This window comes from Sciurus vulgaris (genome assembly GCF_902686455.1).
Source record: "Sciurus vulgaris genome assembly, chromosome: 3".
NCBI classification, from domain to species: Eukaryota; Metazoa; Chordata; class Mammalia; order Rodentia; family Sciuridae; genus Sciurus; species Sciurus vulgaris.
In genome coordinates this window covers 166,362,641-166,375,376 of record NC_136463.1, presented here as the reverse complement: position 1 = coordinate 166,375,376, position 12,736 = coordinate 166,362,641, and the positions used below count along the sequence as shown (strand labels likewise).

The window sequence follows — 12,736 nt, the reverse complement described above, 5'->3', positions numbered from 1 at the left end:
CTCACTATGTAGATGATGTATTTTTCTCTTATTTTGATAAAAGATATAGGACTAAAACACCTATTTAAATAGTAATTTCAAAACTGCAGTTATAATTGTGAAATTTCACAATGGAAGAATGCTTTAACTTCTTACATAGATGAGTATTGTAATATAGTATTTATTAGCTTACAAAAGCAGTATTGAATATTGACTGTTCGACTCTACCCTTCAAAATAAATAAAATTTTTGTCTCTTTTCTAAATCACAAGTTTCCTCATTCGTTATGAGATCTAATAACTAATGATACAACTAAGGTAGGTTTTTAACCGATCTAGAAATCATGATATAACTCATTATTGCATTTAAGACAATCACTAGCAAAAATAAGTGTAATAATTTTTATCATTATTCTAGATGACCATTTACTTTTTCATTCCAGGTTAGATTATATTGAAAATATTTTTATAATAAGTAATATAAACAACATCAAGCCCTGATCTAATCCTACACTCATTTGAGTTGCTTCTGTTAAGCTGTGTTCTAGGACATAGTTGGTTATTCCAGTTTAAGGTCTTTTGGATGAAGAGTTTTTCTTGATAATTGTCTCTGTCCTAACACCATTGATACCCAAAATAGTAGAGATGGATTTGGTCTATTTCTCCCATCTTTTTTGTGGGGGAGCCAGTACTAGGGATTAAACTCAGTGGCACTTGGCCACTGAGCCACACCCCCAGCCTTATTGTGTATTTTATTTAGAGACAGGGTCTTACTGAGTTGCTTAAGTGCCTTGCTTTTGCTGAGGTTGGCTTTGAACTCGGGATTCTCCTGCCTCAGCCTCCAGAGTTGCTGGGATTATAGGCTTGTGCCACTGCACCCAGGCTGTCCCATCTTGCTTTTAAAATATTCTTGTAAAACTTGACCCACAACCACTACCACAACTGCTATTTCAGAAATATCCTTTACTTATTGCCTTCCCATTCACCATACTCACAATAGTGATCTCTCTGGGGTGTCCAGGCACCAAATTAGAACCAGCCTATACTTACCTGTCTCCAACTGGATCTAGCCTAAGAATGATTGTTGTCCTCTGCGGAGTTCTTTTCCTCCCTCTCTCTCTCTTCTGGTACTGGGGATTGAATCCAGGGCACTGAGTTACATTCCCGCCTTTTAATAATTCTTTAAATTTTGAGGCAGGGTCTCACTAAGTTGCACAGGCTGACCTCAAAGTCGCAATCTTCCTGCCTCATCCTCCTCAGTAACTGGAATTACAGGCATGTATCATTTGTCCAAGTAGATATTTTTCTTCTACATCTCATCCCTTCTGTACCAGCATGTGCATAGAGATTTATTTTAATTCTCTGCTGAGAGAAAACTTTGAGAGCAAACAACTATATTTATAAATATCCAATAATTTATGAACTTATTCTAAACTATCATAATATTTCTCCCTGAGATTAACTGTTGTTTTCAACACTTCAAAATTTAATATAATAAATATTTAATATCACTGACAATATATTTATTTATTTCTCATCTTGTTGCAAAAAGAATTTGAGGAAGAGTCAGAACTGCAGCTAACACTGACATTACTTGACTAATAGGGAAATTAATGTATCTTTCAGACATTCTAGAACTCAGTATTTTGTAGGTTCACAAAGGGCTAGCAATGTTTCTCCTACCTTGTCATGTTTATCTGTTTATTAGCCACACATTTTACCTAATGTAGAAATTAGTTTGCTGATAAAAATATTTTCCAGAATCAGGTAACAATAATGCCACACAATATAATTTAATACACAAAATACTCTAATCACTATGGGTTCACTGCTGTAGAATAATTACAATGAAAAGACTGCTGCATATTAAATCTTCATTTTCATTGCTTCACACACAGAATATTTAGGGAAATGATTCTGACTTAGCTATTTTTTCTCCATCTGCTCCAATATATTAGGTATTTGTCTGTTTTACATGCATCATACATAATGTTGGAAGGTAAGAGAAAACTCAATATGAGCTCGAATCTGCAAAAATGAAATAGTTCAACATTACTGTGTTGAACTTAGCTGAGATTGTTATGAAAAGGATATATTTTGATTAATTTCATAATGCTATACGAACTCAGCAGCAGAGCAGAAGGTTATATAGATTATAGGTTTTTTATTATAATTTATTCCACAACATGTTCAAGGTTGTCTTCTACTTCTGAATTGACTGTGCAAAGATTTTCTAGTGGCCTCTGGTCACCTTTTGTATTTGATTCCCCCCAATATAAAATAAGCACTGAACCATTATTCTTCTGTTTTCCAAATTAGAGAGTTTTTAAAACATAATGAGTACAAACTTAATTTTTATGCTGTAAATATTTAAACTGCTGCATTTCAATAAAGAAACTCAATTTAAAGCTTTTTTCTGTATTTCAAATATATTTATGAGCAAAGATCCTTGAAAATGTCTGTACCCTTCTTTAGATAACAAATGGCAAAATGATAAAAATTCATGCCCATTCATTCATTCTCATATATATTGAATTATTTTTATGGGTTAAGATCTTTTCACCTCTACCCTTTTGTCTGATTAGGTATCACATATTCCAGGAAGTCATTTTGACCTGCCTTTCTCCCCTTCCCTTAAACATAGAGTCAGAAGAAACAGTTTTTCTTTGTGTTCATTTTGGCACCCTTTACACATAGCACAATTTCTATATAGCACCCTTTCTATATATATCACAATTTATATACAGCACCTTTTATATATAGCATAACTTATCTATGGCATCCTTTATATATAGCACAATTTATACACAGCAAAACTTATAACAGTGCCCTTTACATACATATATATATGTAGGTAGATGGATAGATAATTTTGATGTGTTTCTCCCAATAGACTGCAAGATCTTGAAGGACAAGACTGTTTTGCTTATGGTTTTATCCTCTGTATATACCTACCACAGTCACTAATAAATTATCTGCTAAAGAGTGAAAGAAAGTTCTATGGCAGGAATTGGGTAACATAATTCCTTGCAGATTTTCATTCTACCGGGGGAATGAACATCCTTTAGGATGTGCTCAACTAGTGCATCAATCGTCTTTCTCCTCCTCTCAGCATCATGCCAAAGCAAACTCCTTGCCTATCTTGAACTTTTCTTTACCCTTAAGATAAAAATGATGAGTTTGTTATTTGTTAATGGAGACAAGTGCTAGTGGGAGTCAAATCAGGAACTGGTTCTGCCATCGATGTAGTTGTGAAACTTTGAAGAAGTCAAATTTAATCTCCCTGGAGTTTTACTCTCCTCAGTTGCTAAAGTTTGTTAATAATGCTTTGTCTTTTTAATGCAGACTAAGTGATATTATGATGGTAAGAGTTCATGAAAAGATAAATATAGGACAGTGCTTGTCCAACTTTAGAGATCCTCAGATTCACTTTGAGTTTAGAACACAGATCATCAGGTCCCATCCCCCAAGTTTCTGACTTAGGAGTTCAGCGACAGGGACTGAGTTTGCTCACTAGCTCCCAGGTTCTCCTGATGCTTCCCGTGTGGGACCTCCTTTTGAGAACCACTGACAGAGGACATTACTAATATAAAATGGTTAAATAACTTTGTTCTTATAATCCTGTAATAGTCAAATATTTTAGCTATTCTGTTCTCCTAGGTATGTTTCTTCTTTCCAATCTTTAGTCATTTGAAAAATTATTTATGCAAAATGAGGTGAATTATTTCATACCCAGACATTATATTAATAGGACAAGTCATTTGATCAGCTGTGATATAATGCTATTAAAATTTTTTTAAATGAAAAAAATTCTTTGAAAAAAATTTCAATGGTATGCATGTTGAATTATATAAATCCATGGATCATAAAATATAGTTGAAATTTGAAGAAAACTAACAAACTGAATAAAATTGATTCATGATAGTACTAAGTTCTTAAGAAAAGTAGGTTTGGATCATGAATTTAGACAATTTGATACATTCATCTACTTGGCTCTGTGTACTAATTGGGATGCATGCTTACAGCATACTATGTGACAGACTCGGTGAAAGATTATTTCTTTGCCAGGGCATATTCAATATTCAATTATTTTCTTGTTAATAATTTATCCTGCATAATAGAGAAAACACTGTAAATAACCATCTGTCTCAAGAAGCAGCTTTTATATTTACAAATAGTCACAGTACAGAATCTTAGCAAGAGTATAGAAAGAAGGGACATTTCAGTGCTGTGTTTAAATGCAGGAATTTTCTAGACTTCCACCTCTAAAACAGTTGTTATTCTTAGCTCCTAGTTCAGATAGAATAATGCAACCTAAGATGAGATTATAGGTGAAGAAGATAAGGTAGGAAAATTAAGACTTTAGGTGTGTACACTTATGTATATGTACATACATATAAAGATAGCCTCCATAAGAAACATATTTTGTTAATAGCACAAATGCCAGGCTACTCAAGGAGCAGTTGGGATTTTCAAAATGGTTATCATTTATAGTAGAAAGGAGAAAACCGCTACAGTGAACCTCTACAGTGGGTGCAGCTAGTATTAGAGTAAAGCTGGAAAGAAGAGGAAAGTGCAGCATGATATCAGAGACTGGAGCTGGCCAACCAAGGTTTGTTTCTGGGAGACAGGTGAGTACATATTGCAGTACTGACTGGGAAAAGGGTGAAACAAGAATAATGGGAAGAAAGATAAATGTAGCTTTTTGGAAGAGTGAAATAAATTTTTAATATTCCCAGCTTTTATTTATTTATTGCTTTCCTGTCCTGAAATGTATTTTAAAGTATATCTGGCAGAGAATGCTTAAACTACTCCTAATATTGAGTTAAGGTTATTAATTTTGACATTATTGAGGCAGCAAATTACTCTGATCATGATTCATATTCAGAATAAGATATAGGACCTTTAAAGCTTCCATAATCATTATCATTGGATCACAAATTAGTTGGAATAATTATCAGGAGGAAGAATTTTACATGTCTGAGGCATGAAGTTTATATGAACTTTATTAGTCAATTAAAGATAATTAATTTATATTATGTTAAAAACCTTTTTTGAAAACCACTATATTAGACCAATTTACATTTTCTATACTAGTTCTTTAGAATAGTACATTGTTATGCCTTTGAGATGCCCTTAACATTTTAACTATTTTTGAGTTTTTGGTATCCATACTTTATTGCCAATTTAGCTGTTGTCTGATATCAATAAAAGATCAAAAGTAAGAGAAATCAGAGAATGTAGAGTTAAATTTTCAAGGTTGTAATTATTGAAATTTGAAAAAAAATCAAGCATATTACAAGAGCCAGGGAATACTATCTGAGCAAAACATGAATCTCATGTTTTGTGATCTCTTATTTTTCAAAGTGCTGAAAATATGAACTTATGTGATTGTTATTGTGCTTACCAGAATAAGGTTTGGGGAGTGCTTTAAATAGCCTTTGAATTACTTTGCTGTCCTGGACGTAGCAAGCATATTTTGTTGAAAAGCAAAGGACCAACATTCAGAGTGAGGCCTTAACCAAAGCTGCTTGTCTTTCAAACCTGACACTTCAAAACCGTAACTGCAGTCGCTTTCTGTGTTTGTGGCCGAGGCTGTTTTGTTTGCTCTTTACATTTGACTCTCAGGTTCTTTTCAGATCCCTATTCCACACTCCTTAAATCTGGGTGTTGCCATGTGACTTGTTTTGGCCAATAGAATGTTATCAAACTTCACACCAACAGAGGCTTAAAGAAATGTATGTACCTCTCTGACTTTCTCTCTTCAACTTCCATTATCATCATGAGAAGAATTCCAGGCTCAACTGTCATTGAATGAAAGACCATGGGGCAAGGCTGAGTGATCCCATCTAAGACTATGTTAGACTATATGAACAGCTTCAGTCACCACAACTGAAGAAGCATAGCTGAGATCCAGTGGGACTTTCAAGAAATCATATCTCATGCCAGAGGCAATAAGTTTGGAGTGGTGTGTCACACGGTAACTTGCAAATTGAATCCCTTTCAAATGCTATCTCCAACTCAGGACTGAAGTCCCACTATTGGCTCTCTAGCATAAGTGGTCAGTCTCACTGATTCAAGATGACTACCTAGCCAGGAAAAAAACAAAACAAAACAAAACAAAACAAAACAAAAAAATAACTGTACTGACCTAGAATGTAAGATATTATATTATCAACTAATTTATAATTGCTTACGAGTGACCACATGGACACGAAGTTGGTAAATTTGATTTAATAACATATCCAGTTGAAGCGAATAAAATGAAACACACCCCCATATTTATCCTAACAATCTTTTAAAAAATATCAGATACTATGTTACAAGTAAAATAAATGTATTTATGGGCCATCACAAATATGAAAACACAAAAATTACAAACACCATTTTGCCTCTCTACTTGTTAATGTTTGAAGTCAATGAAAAGTATATGAAATACTGTGTGATCAGTTCTTGAGATGAGGAATCCTTTATGATTGTTATGTTTTGGGGAGTAATAAAATTCTCCCATATTTACAAATGAATTTTAATACACAAATAAATTGCAATTCATGCATTGATATTTCATATATTGACATTCGTGCCTCTCCTGTTTTCACAGTATATTCAGAATGCAGCCCTATGTCCCTGCCTCCCTGCAGCCACATGGTCCAAATCTTGTCATCTCTTCCCTGTGTTATCACAATAGCTCCATATGTCCTCATTCCCTAAGCTGAAGAGCAGCCAGATCAGTTCTTCTAAAATGTGAGAACATCCACTGGATTCCCACCTTACTGACAGTAAACACACAAGGTCCTGAAAATAGCCTGCAAGGCCCTTCAAGATGTGGCCCCACCTCTTATCCCACGCACCACCTCGTTTTGTCCACATTTTCTGTCACTCATCCTATCATTGGCTCATTGTCTCCTGGGTACATTGGGCTTCCTTGCTTTCCCTCAAACACTGCAGAACATGCTTCAATTTTAAATTTTGTTCTTGCTGACCATGTGCCCTCTGTACATGGCTTAAATGTTTCCTTATTAATAAGTCCTTCCCCAGTGATTTTATAAAAATTAGCAAACTCCTCCTTTTGCCAGTAATCCATACCCCTTCTCATTTCAATTTCGTCCACTGTCATCTGATACATTACACATTCGTCAGCTTATTTTCTTATCATTGCACCCTGCCCCACCCCATTATGACGACCCCCGCTAGACTGTAAGCTCCATGAGGTCAGGGTCGCTTCCACTCAATTTCAGCTGCTGTATGTGCCCTGCTCAGAATGCTGCCTCACCATACTAGGTGCTTCATAACTGTTTGGTTTCAACAGTTAAATGTTAGTTTCAACAGAATAAATGCCTGTTTGTAATATTCATTTCGTTGCTTTCAACAAGCAAAATATCTCGAAAAGTTAAAATTTCCAGGATTGTGAAGTAAACTTTAAGACTAAAGCCATACTTCTTATCCAAGAAATAAACAAACTAAGCTGTTTTCAAGATAATTATTTGTGTAGCTTTTTCTCAGAAATCTCTTAGCTTGCAACTTCTCCTGCTGACTTAACTCTCAGGTTTTTCAGATGAAGTACATATTATTTATTGGTTGGGAAATCACAAAACATTTTTGAGTCTTCATAATAAAATAAATTTGTATTAGATACATGGTCATCAAAATTATAGTATTTGTACCAAAGGATAAAATCATAAACCTCAATCATATTGACTTATACTTAATAGAAAATAATTAATATATATCAATATATAACTTTCTGGGATATTCGCTGTTTTAATTTTAAGAAATTATTTCATTGTAAGCCAAGTGCAGTGGCACATGCCTGTAATCTCAGTGGCTCTGGAGGCTGAGGCAGGAGGATTGTGAGTTCAAAGACAGCCTCAGCAAAAGCGAGGAGCTAAGCAACTCAGTGAGACCCTGTCTAAATAAAATGCAAAATAGGGCTAGGGATGTGGTTCAGTAGTCAAGTGCCCCTGAGTTCAATCCTCAGTACGCCCCCTACCCCCCAAAATATAAATTAGGTCATTGTAAATCATTTCAATTATTTAATAAAAAGTGATCAATATGAAAGAAAAATTATGACTCTAGTTAGACAGATTTGTGTTATGCCAAGTAAAGTGGCCAAAGAATTACAAGTCTTAAGAAACTCAAAATTGTGTTGTGTGAATGGGAAGAAGAGCAGAAAGGATAGTTTGGTATTCTGGTTCTGTATGATGTGGATCCAGTGAGACAGCAGCCACACTGAGATAGTCTTTGCTTTTACACTCTAGGTTCTAGGCCAGGGTATATATAGTATTGAACAGCTTGCTTTTCTGAAGAATACTCTTTCATTGATTTCATTCAGGTCTCTATGGGAAACTCCTCCTTATCAATTGGAACCTATTTGAAGTGTTTCTTCCTTGGGCAGCTTTGCTCAATGCCTCAGATCTGAATGTGCCTGCTGCTGATCACCACGTTTAGTTTCAGTTTTTAAGCAGGTGTCTGTTGTCTACCACATGGTTAACCATGTAAAGGTGAGAACTGTCTCTTACTCATATTTATACCTCTGGTACAAATTACAATAAATATAGCACTTAATAAATATTTTTAAAATCGTAATTGGAAGTAGATATTTTATTATAGTAGGAAAATCTTGATGAGAGGAAATATTTAATTTTGTCACCTCAAAAACTATTATCTAAATGATTTTATTGCTTTAAATATTACCTCTTAAGTTAATCAAACATTTCATTCAAGTAGATTGCATTTTATTGTTCTGAAGCAAAATGCTAGACTTAAGTTTATGGGGTCTTTTAAAAGAAAATCCCTCTTTTCTATGTTTTTTTTTATTGCAAATTTGATTTTGTTTATATACTATATTTATTTAGAAATAAATTTAGAAGTGAGCTTGCTACAATAAAATATTGCAAGAGCCTACGTGGGAAAATTACTATTCTAAGAAAATAAATCTCATAATAATGTAGTATTCATTATTATAATGGATACTTCAGTGAATACTTCAATTTTAGCACTTAACTAATGACCTGTGTGCTCCAAGCCTTTCTCAAGAGCTTTCATTCTTTGAGTAAAGACTAAACATAGATTACCTCCCAGTGAGATAAAGTCCCCCCAGGAAGATCCAAATGATCAGAAATAGTTCATAATAATGGAAATCTTTTAAGATGCAGATGTTTATGATTACCAAGGCTTTCTGTAACATATTTCATATTTTAAAATGAAAGAAAAAAAAACATTTGACATTATCCATCAACACTAAGTGAATGTCTCTTTTTTTTTTTTTTTTTTTGGTCAAAAAACTTGTTCGCAACAAATGACTAAACTTTTATAATTCTGATCATCCATTTCATCCAAGGAAATGGTATTTCACCTTGCTTGCACTTTAAAATCACCTGAGGAGTTTTTAAAACTGGAACACAATGACCTACCTTCAAAGATTGCTATTTAATCTGTATGAGGCATGTTAAGTGGGTACGAGGCATGTTGAATGGGCATTTTTCAGAAGGTCTCAGGTCTAAACTGCAGCAAAGCAGAGAATCCTTGGATAGACAATCCTAGGTTGCATCTCTTGAAAACGTATTAGCTGAATTAGTCACAGAGCTTGACCAAAAATGGATGCTACTTACCCTGTTGCTGATAATTACTTTAATAGCAGTAAGTATTCTTTATGGTAAGCAACTATGGCATGAGATATGCAACAAAACAATGCTATTTAAAACAAAAAGCACTGATTGAATCTTGTAATAAGATTCACAGATTAGGTAATAAAGTTTTTCTTCTAAGATAAAAGCATCAGGTTACAATTTGACTAAAAAGGATTACAAGATTTCGTGTTGATTATCTAGATTATTTCTGACTGAAAATAGGTTTTTTACCCACCATGATAAAGTCATGCTAATTTTCAACTCCTATTAATGCTTGAATTGATAATCACAGCTATTAGCTATGACAGATGATGTATCATGTCACATTTACTATCACTTATCAATGAAAATGGATATCATGAGGCATAAACATATCTTATTTTAAATGATTATTTAGATACTTCCTGGTTCTTTTAATGTATTTTTTTCTCCAACTGACACTTTACTTATTCTAATGTAGATCTTAAATAGCATGGTCTGATTCTGTAATCAAACCAACATTCTCAATAAAAACAATCATGGTATTTCACTTATCAAAAATAAAGCAAGACATGAGAAAAATATACACTACTAAGCATGTAATTGACACTGAAGTAAAAAAAACAAAGGAAATATGAATCAAAAGCTAATGCAATACATTCAAAAGAAAAATATTTAGTATTCAGCACTAAATTTATTTTAATAAAGAGAGTTAAAAAAAGAAAATACAAACCCTTACCAATATCTATGATGTACAGCGGGACTTCTAACATTGTGTGGGATTTTTTTAAGGGTTAATATTTCTGAAATACAATGTGAATGAGGCTTTGTATTTCTTTATCTTGAATAAGAAAAAAGACCCTAAAGAGAAAAATCACTGGGAAAGGAAAAAAGATAAATAACAAGCAGGAGAAAGAAAATGGGGTGGGGGGGATTTGTAAATACTATAAATTCAGGAAGAAAGGAAATGGGTCCAAATAATAATCATTCTATAAGACCATGTTTAAAAACACTTGCTCTGCTCACCAGGTCTGATGGCACACCTGCAATCCCTGGTACTCAGGAGGCCAAGGCAGGAGCATCACAAATAGGAGGTCAGTCTCAGCAACATAATGAGATCCAGTATCAAAATAAAAAAACAAAAAGTTAAAAAAAAAAAAAAAGGGCTAGGGATGTATCTCAATGTTACAGTGCCACTGAATCTAATCCTTAGTACTATTAAATATTTTTTCTCAAAATATTTGAAATAATGTGAGTAATAAATATATAAAACTATGAGAGCTGAAAATCTTTTATAGGATAAAAGGTGATAAAATAGAATTTCATATGCATATGAAGCTGTAGTTGTTAAGAAACTGAAATTGATGAATATTTTGGTTAGGGAAATTTTTTTTTTCCCATACTAGGGATGGGACCCAGGGCCTTGTGCTTACAAGGCAAGCACTCTACCACTTGAGCTATCTCCCCAGCCCTGGGTAGGGAAATTCTAAGCTATAGTCAGCATTTTATCCAGGATGCATTGAATGTGCATGATATCCAACTGAATATATCTAAAGCAAAATGAAGGAATATGGGATCTTATAATTGAGAAATTAGGTGGGTCTCATTCTGTTTCTGTTGCTATAACACAATATTATAGACTGGTTATTTTATAAAGAAATTTATTGCTCATACTTCTGGAGGATTGCAAGTCTCACATCAAGATCCTAGCCTCTGGGGAGGGCCTTCTTGCTGCATCATCCCATGGCAAATGGACAAGAGAGGGAGAAAGCAAGAAATAGTCAGAGGGGGCCAATCCTGATTTTATAATGCATTCAGTCCTTGACATTCCTGTGACAATGACATCGATCTAGTCATGAAGGCAAAGCCCTTCTGATCTAATCACCTCTTACTAAGCTCCATCCCCAAAACTGCTGCATTGGGGATTAGGTTTCTGACACATGGACTTTGGTGGGCAAATTCAAACCAAAGCAAGTGGAGATGAAACTCCACAAGTCCTAGGTCGTATGCTGGCAACTAAGGCAGAGAGACATTCTTAAGACATTCTTTAAAAAAAAAAATGGTTATTTTTAGTTATACATGAAAGTAGAATTCATTTTGATATAATTATCACAAGCATGGAATATTTCTTATTCTAATTAGGATCCAATTCTTGTGGATGTACAAAATGGTGTGATTCACTATGGTGTACTTGTGTATATACACAGGAAAATTATGTCAGATACATTCCACTGTCTTTCCTTTTCCTATCCCCCTCTCTTCCCTTCATTCCGCTTTGTTTAATGTCCTAAACTTATATTCTTCCCCTCCTCCTGTTTATTGTGGGTTAGCTTCCACATATCAGCAAAAACATTTGAACTTTCTTTTGTGAGATTGGCTAATTTCACTTAGCATGATAGTCTCCAGATCCATCCATTTACTGGCAAATGTCATAAAGTCATTCTTCTTTATGGCCAGGTAATACTCCATTGTGTATGTATACAACATTTTCTTTCATCTGTTGAAAAGCACCTAGGTTGGCTCCATAGCTTAACTATTGTGAATTGAGCTGCTATAAACATTGATGTAGCCACATCTTTGTAGTATGCTGATTTTTAAGTCCTTTTTTAAGTCCCAGGGAAGTGGGATAGCTGGGTCAAATGGTGGTTCCATTCCACGTTTTCTAAGGAATCTCCATAGTGCTTTCCAGAGTGGTTGCACCAATTTGTAGTCCCATCAACAATGTATGAGTGAACCCTTTTCCCCACATCCTCGCCAACAGTTGTTGTTACTTATATTCCTGATAATTGCCATTCTGATTAGAAGGAGTGAAATTCCAGTGTAGTCTTAATTTACATTTATCTAATTGCTGGAGATGTTGAACATTTTTATACAAATGTTTCTTTAGATACAAAAGCTTATTTTAAGTGCATTATATTTATTCATAATATTAGGGTTCATTTTTACATAATTATACAAGCATGGGTTATAATTTTCTCCATTTCAATCCCCAGTACTTCCCCTTCCCCCTCCCTTGCCCTGTTCCCTTTCCTCTACTAGTCTTTCGTCTACTTATTTATAGATTTATAAATTAGTGATACAGAGATACATAAAGGTGAAATTCACTGAGATATATTCATATATGTACATACAATAGGACAATTTGGTCAG

General features: G+C 34.2%; 1 protein-coding gene and 1 long non-coding RNA gene across 6 annotated transcripts in view; one reads left to right on the top strand and one right to left on the bottom strand.

The window, feature by feature from the left end:
* Positions 1-12,736, bottom strand: part of SPAG16 (sperm associated antigen 16) — a 1,132,889-nt gene that overhangs the window by 191,189 nt on the left and 928,964 nt on the right. The window lies entirely within an intron of this gene.
* The window catches only part of LOC306656931, a 270,014-nt gene continuing 257,519 nt past the window's right edge, over positions 242-12,736 (top strand). For both annotated transcript variants that reach the window (XR_013762672.1, XR_013762673.1), the window contains exons 1-3: positions 242-296; positions 8,311-8,479; positions 10,616-10,680. This is a non-coding gene — a long non-coding RNA (uncharacterized lncRNA). The remainder of the gene's footprint in view (positions 297-8,310; positions 8,480-10,615; positions 10,681-12,736) is intronic.